Source organism: Sardina pilchardus, chromosome 10, assembly GCF_963854185.1.
Source record: "Sardina pilchardus chromosome 10, fSarPil1.1, whole genome shotgun sequence".
NCBI classification, from domain to species: Eukaryota; Metazoa; Chordata; class Actinopteri; order Clupeiformes; family Clupeidae; genus Sardina; species Sardina pilchardus.
In genome coordinates this window covers 6,380,593-6,388,480 of record NC_085003.1, presented here as the reverse complement: position 1 = coordinate 6,388,480, position 7,888 = coordinate 6,380,593, and the positions used below count along the sequence as shown (strand labels likewise).

General features: G+C 40.0%; 1 long non-coding RNA gene across 1 annotated transcript; it reads right to left on the bottom strand.

Moving 5' to 3' along the window:
* Window positions 1-683: 683 nt before the first annotated feature.
* On the bottom strand, window positions 684-7,391 carry LOC134094772 (uncharacterized). Its single transcript, XR_009940498.1, has 3 exons — window positions 7,125-7,391; window positions 3,433-3,591; window positions 684-771 (listed from the first exon to the last, which is right to left on the bottom strand). It is a non-coding gene; the product is annotated as an uncharacterized LOC134094772 (long non-coding RNA).
* Between the last annotated feature and the right edge of the window lie 497 nt (window positions 7,392-7,888).

Sequence of the window (7,888 nt, the reverse complement as noted above, 5' to 3'; positions counted from 1 at the left end):
GCAAGACACGCCAGCCAGAAACGGATATTAGCGGACACGTACCTCACCGTCAACTTCTCACCGAGCAAATTCTTTGACCTAACGACAATTCAGCGAGTTCTGCTTCATTCTGGGAAAACACAAAATACTTGTAATTAAGACATATTTTAAAAGCCAGACATATTAAAAACAAAAACAAAAACAAAAAAAACCTTTTTCAATACAGAAATCAGGATTGACTTTCGTTTTATAAGACCTCTAAATTATATGGTATGGACAAACGTATCCTCCTCTTTGCCTGGTTTATTGTCCAACATTTAAATGATAATTAAGTCCAATGAAGACAACATCTCTTTTTACCTTTGTGTGTTAACACAAAATCTTACAATCTCTAACAGCAGTTTTTAGCATGCTAATTCAAACAGTACTCTTACATGTTAGTACTCACAAAAAAATGTAACCTTGTGTGATACATTTCCAGTTATTCACAAACAGCAAATTCGTTCTGGACAGCTCTAGTTTTTTTCATCTATCAGTGTGAGTGTACAGATCCCTGTGTGTGTGTGTGTGTGTGTGTGTGTGTGTGTGTGTGTGTGTGTGTGTGTGTGTGTGTGTGTGTGTGTGTGTGTGTGTGTGTGTGTGTGTGTGTGTGTGTGTGTGTGTGTCTATCTGTCTGTCTCTGTGTGCACTGTACTTGCTTTGTCCTCACAGGATGAAAGGACAGACCGTCTGTAAATGGACACTTGTTTCGGATGGTCTTGTACTTGTCCCTTAGTGGTCTTCATGTTGTGACTGCAAGAAATAAAGAAAAGGAAATATTTAGACCTCTGAAATTCAATAATAATATGCACACACGCAATATGCACACACGCACGCACGCACACACTCACACACGCACGCACACACACTCACACGCATAGAGAGAGTCAAACTCTCTGCACAGTTACAGCTGTCTGTTGGAACTAATATATTTTTAGTATCTGTCATACTTTGGATGTTGTAGACATTATTATACAGTGTAGGATAAAAGCAATCAGAGAAAGAAACAATGAATAAGTCTGTGTATGTGTGTCCAAACTTTTGACTGGTGCCGTACATACAGAGATAAATATGCACATCTATGAAACACGATACACATATACAGTATACAGTACAGTATATGCACATGCCCACAGATATGCAGTAGGTTCAAGATGCACATTGAGGAAGACGTTGTCACAGAAAACATTAATGCATGTACAACCAGTCCACAGCACACACCACGCACACACACTCTCTCTCGTTCTCTCTCTCTCTCTCTCTCTCTCTCTCTCTTACACACACACACACACACACACACACACACACACACACACACACACACACACACACACACACAACCACAAACCACACACACAAGCACACCACCACACAACCACCAAGACAAACATACACCTACCCACACATAAAAAAGAGCATTTTATCATGCGTACACACACACACACACACACACACAAACTTACAGTCATTCACATTATAGTGTCCTTTGATACATACCAGCCAAACATACATACACAGCTACCTCAGTTTACGTATATGAACACACCTTTCTTTATTTGTCTTTCTCTCTTCAATACAAATACACACACACACACACAGATACATACATACACACACACACACACACAAGCTTACTTTTCAGCTTATATCTCCCATTCATGTTAAAACATCCGTACATACACAGTCACCTAGGCTTACAAATTTGCTGCCACACCTCTCTATTTGTCTTTTTCTGTTTCACACACACAACCACACATACAAATCCACATGCACGTGTCCGCGCGCACACACACACACACACACACACACACACACACGGAGAGTAATACATCTGGATAAACTGTTGATATATCTCTCCTTATTTGGTGATATAAAATATCTAGTTTTTTTTATTTTTGAGTCTGGGATATGTGTGAAACATCATTATAAAAAAAAATCATAGATGCTAGTAACCCTTCCCTTTGTTTTTATTAATAAATAAAAAATAAAAGAAATTAAAATTATGTAAGAGTATATTCAGATCAACTCTTTAACTGAGCCTGACCTGTTCAATATTTTTTCGGCAACAGCAATTTTTTTCCCACTTGGACTGTGTCGACGTACCTTATTCAAAGTCTCATCATTTCTCTGATACTGAAACCGTTTTTGTATTCATAATAAACAAACAACACATTTTCATCACAGTCAACCTAATTCAGAACACAAAGACTTCCATTCAAAAATCCGTTCAAAATCTAAAACAGTCAGTAACATGTCACTCAAAAGGCTTTCCTATTTGTGCCTATGGCGTCTCTAGAGCTAGGTCCATATTTGACGAATCGAAAGACACATGCCAGATCTTTTTGCCATGCACAAAAGTCAAGCCACACACACACACACACACACACACACACACACACACACCACACATCCCACACGCACACAGTAATCCACATTTTTGCTCACTTATTACAAACCAGCCATAATAAGCCATAGTAATATGACATTCTCTCCTAAATACTTATGGTCTACCACATACACAAAGGTATTTCTCAATGTAAATATACTCTCTTTGTAGAGACACTGTCCACAGAGTCTTTTTAGAGCAGAAATGTAAAGACACATTGCACACGTGCTGTACCCTCAACTATAGCTATATTCTACATGATCTGTCAAGCCTCCCTGTCAAGCCTCCCACTGTGAGGTAAATACGTACACCATGTTGCACACAGGTCATCTCCTGTGTGTATGTCTGCACTGAATCAGCACATACAGACAAGCTGTCACATGTGCACACACAAACATACAGGCATAGACATACAGTAGGCCTTGCTCGACGACCTACTACACATACATAACATCTACTCTCTGCTCAAAGTCCATCCAGCCATACAATAGTCATAGGAACAACAATTCTTTAAAGACTGCTTTAACAAAACCAAAAAAATAGAAAAAAAATCATACCACCATCACATCCAACAATTCATGCCAGAGCACTTGCTTCCAGGCATTTGTAAACTAACTAAACGCTTGCTTCTGAACTTTAACATGGATAGCCTTGTCTTATCAATGTGAGATATTAAAACTCTGGCTAATATTAGTTTTAAAGAGTTTGGATTACTCTAGCTTTGAGAATTCAAGTAACATATGATATACAAACTTCTTTTCCAATCAATGGGGACCCATTTTGAATATTTCAAGTAGCTCAGGATTCTAATCTTTGGATCTAAAGCCTACACTACAGTTTGACCAAAAAAGAAAATCTACATGTTTACCTGCAACTCCAACAAGATTTACATCACAGAGGCCATTCAGCATACCCTATTTCCCCTGATTGACCACTTCTGGGTCCCTTGAATAGCCCCACCCGCTCTCTCTTCAATCCCACCTCTCATTGTCCAGCCCAGGTATGTCAGTAAAGGTGTTGGCTGATACCTGGTATAGAAACAGCAGCTGTTGTCCTGCCCCACTCAGAGACCGGATCCTTGAGCCTCTCCTGCTCCTCTCCTCCTCTCCCTCTCCACTTCTTCTGTTGAGGTGAAGAACGATCTCTCGATCTCTCTCTCTCCCTCTCTCCAGTCACCCACTAGTCTCCTGCAGGACACAGACAAGTCGTCGAGACACAGTCCAAACAAGTTGAGAACGACAAGTACAGTATGTGTGTCTGACATAATGTGTGTTTTGCTTTGTTTTGCATCTGAGTCGGACTGAAACATTTATTTGTAAATCAGTTCCTTGCAAAACACTTAAACAATATCCTCCTTCCCTGCTGTCTTTCTTACTAATTTTATTTCTGACATCTCTCTCTCCCTCTCTCTCTATCTCTTTCTCTCTATCACTCTCTCTCTATCTCTCTCGCGTGCGCGTGCGTTCTCTCTCTACAGGTAGTCACACACACGTGCACACCCACACATGCAAGAAATGTGTAAAATGCACTTCCTGACTTGAAATAATAAAGAAAACATCCAAACTCAAAATGTCACAATGAACACTGATCCAGATATCCATATAACACCTATGCAATAACAAAACAGAGTCAGTGAAAGGTAACCTTGGTTGGGCTGATCCCAAACTGTTTGTTTTTGAGCATTTTTTGTTCTCTGCACTACGAGTGAAGCATATGGAGAACGTAATTAGAGGAGCGAGCCTGCTCCGTGGAGCGGGGACCTGGCTGCAGGACGCCCTCTCCAAATGCCCCCTCAGGGCCCTGTCCCAGGCTGCACGCAGATTAAGTGTAATTTGCGACCACAACCGCACAGACACCCACTCACTATCACACACACACACACACACACACACACACACACACGTGTGTGCGTGCGCTCACACACACAATCACACACAGGTGTGCGCTCACACACACACAATCACACACAAGTGTGCGCGTGTGCTCACACACACTCAAACACGCACAGACATTTACACACATGCACATTTATACACAAGCACATTTGCTGGCATGGAGATAAACACTCACACAGCATGTGCACAACTTTAAAACTAAACTAAGAGCAAAAAGTGATTTTAAAACAAGCTGAAGTATGGCACATCTTCCTCCTCAAATCAAATTGACCATAAAAATGGTTATAAAAGAGACGCTGGATTAACAAAAGATGAGGATGGTTAAAGTAGGGCTTGATAATAAGCCAGCACTTCCATTTAGTGAGTCGAGACATCCCGTTTCTTCACCAGCCGTCCATTAAAACTGTTTACAGCTTTAATTTACCTGTGACCGTCTATAAATAGCCACGGCCCTTTGTTTTTGAGTCTGAGTTTTGGATACTCGGGGTCCGCACGTCATCCACTGCTCTGCCCTCTGTCTGCTTGCAACAGACATGGGAATGTCTGTCTGTCTCTAATTTCTCTCTCTCACTGTCTCTTTCTCTATTACTCTTTAAATCGGAGTGGTTTGTCTCAAGGTCTGTCTCAAACAGATCGTCTTTTGTTTAATTGTTCATGCTGCTTATTTTCTTATTTTCACGATCATTTCACCCTTACACCTTGGATTTCATGAGGTCTGTCATAAGAACAAATCACACATTAGGTGGTTAATTGCATTTCTGCCAAAATATCTGGCCAAATGTGAGCACTGTCATTAAAGATACACCAGTGGACTTACTGTATATGGAAAACTGTGACTTTCCATGTTGATTCTGATTATATAGAATTTCCAGGAATTCAAAAGCAATTTAAACAAAACAAATCTACAAATATATATAAACTATCAATTTCAACATATACTGATCTAAGTCAGAGATTACAAATAATCATGAAAAGTTTTAGAACACTCAGTAAGTAGATGTGATTTCTTGTAAAGTGTATTTTCAAGCTACCTGAAGAAATATATTAAATCTGTTACATTTCTGCTCTGGTAAATGCATACAGTTATGCCTCAACTACTTTGTTTATTTTGGAATAATTTCTGTGTCGTCTTTGAGCTCCCTATGTCCCCCTTATTTAAAATGTAAAAGTATTTAAAGCATCTGAATGGAACTGAGTGAACCGGAGCTCGAATTACGTGGGAGCCATAGGGAGCCGAACTCCCATAGAGTGAGGACTGGCTCCCATGAAAGCAGCAAAGTCAAAGATCTGAGGAGGTCTCTCATATCTGAAGGTGTCTGCCATATGTGGTATTGTAATTTAATCTAAACAACACACATTGTCCATCCCTGTGCGGTCTCTTACCATTAAAGACGTTAAATTAAAATAGCCTACTGTATATAGGCTACCATGGGAGGTACTGTAGACCTGAGCCTATCCTACTACGCTCAAGAACATAGCCTGGTTCATCAGGTACAGTACTTATTTTGAATGGTTCACTCCAGTGCTCGAATTACCTTTTTGTTTCGAAGGGGGTCTCTTATTATTTGACAATATAAATAATAGGGATGCATTCCATTTCAGCATTAAAAGGTACAATTTCCAAGAATTTCAGTGTGACGTACTTTTCTGGTGAATATCAGCCTGACTCAGCCTGATGCCAATTTGTTTTTAGTAATGTCAGTGAGAGCTACATAGGAAATAGTATCTCAACTGGCAAAGACAAACCTGCTGGCATAGATGGACTAGAAAATAAACTTATTAGAATGGTTGCAGATATTTTAGCACCTGCGATCTGCCACATCATCAACTTGTGTTTCAGTAAGAGTATTTGCCCATCTAAGTGGAAGATTGCAAAGATGTCTGACCAAGCTAATGGGGATCCAAATAAAAATCCAAATCCAAATCCATGTTCACAAATTCCTCACATCAAACAGATAGGGTCAATGTTCGTGATACACGCTTCCGGGTATTTTCTTCCAACATCGCATCATGTATAGTATATCACTCAGCAGACTGAACGTTTTGCACATGCACAGAGCTATTTAACTACCAACATTTAACTACTAACAATATTCAACTACATAAATGGAAATTCATATTTACAGTTATTGCACATATTATACTGGACATATTTCAGAACTTTCAGAACTGAACAACTATCATAAGGAACACTATATAGTCAAATAAAATGGTTGGAGTATGTGTAATGTGCACTTAAGATTTGTGTAGAAATATTACATTTGTTCCATGTTTGCATGTTGCAAAACATTTTGGTGAATTAAAACAACTGTAAGTATCTTATAGATGAAATATTTCAACTATTTGCCCACCGTTTCAAATAATGAATGTAATTTCTATTCCTCTAGAAAAAAACCCATTGTGCATTATATACTAGTTTCAACTATAACTACCTCTTTTTATGGTTTGAAAATTCAGAGGGTATTCAAATATTGCAATTTGCAAATGTCAGGGAGTGAGTGTGTGTGTGTGTGTGTGAGTGAGTGAGTGAGTGAATGTGTGTGTGTGTGTGTGTGTGTGGAAGTATTCCTTTTGGCTAATATTTCTAATGAAAAATGCCTTCCTCTCCCACATGAATGAGCATATGCCCCGCCCATGATCCATGTGCATCTAAACAGGTTCACATCCTCTGTGTGCCCACCCACGTGTGATCACAAGTTATTTGCAGCCAGAAACTAACGCTGACGCACCCCCACCTGGCACGCTCTGTGAACCTAAGGTGTGCGGAAACAGCCGGGGCGTGTGGCAGTCTGTACCTGTTCTCCTGACGTCACCGGGAGCCTTACCTGAGCATGGGAGGGGCGCCGGTGCTGACTGACCCCCTCGCACCTCCACTGACTCATCAGCTCTCAGCGCAAGGACACGAGGACACCGGAGGCAGGGTGGAGAACACCCACGGACACAGCACCTCAACTCTTACACACACACACACGCATGTACACACACAGATGCAGACAGACAGACAGACAGATACACACACACACACACACACACACACACACGCACAGAGAGAGAGAGAGAGATACTGACACATATGTCATATACTGTATCTCAAGAAGGCAGAACACAAAAGCAGAACCATAATTACAAAATTAAAGATATTGAGTTCACAAAATTAATTCATAAATGTATGTGAATAGGCTAATACTACAATGTTTTAGTTATAATACAACTCTTTTATCAATAGAGTGGGCAATCAGAGACACATCTTTATCTGCAATTATACCACTTTCTCACACATAATCAACAAGAAGTATTGGTGTAGTTGTATTACAAAAAAATGACAGGTGAATGTAAGCAACATAGTTTGATGTCAATCATCATCATCAAATACTGTCCTCACCATTCCATAATGAAGAGATGTGGGGAAAGAGAGTCCATGGTGAGGTGAGGTATCTGTGATACAAGACTGGTCATGATGACATATGAAAACATGTACAGGGTTCCATGATTTCCCTGTAACGGATGAGGAATAGTGAGAAAAGGTAAAGAAAGATTATATAACAGATATTTAGAAATCATTGCTGGACTAAGGCAGCATAAACGACTT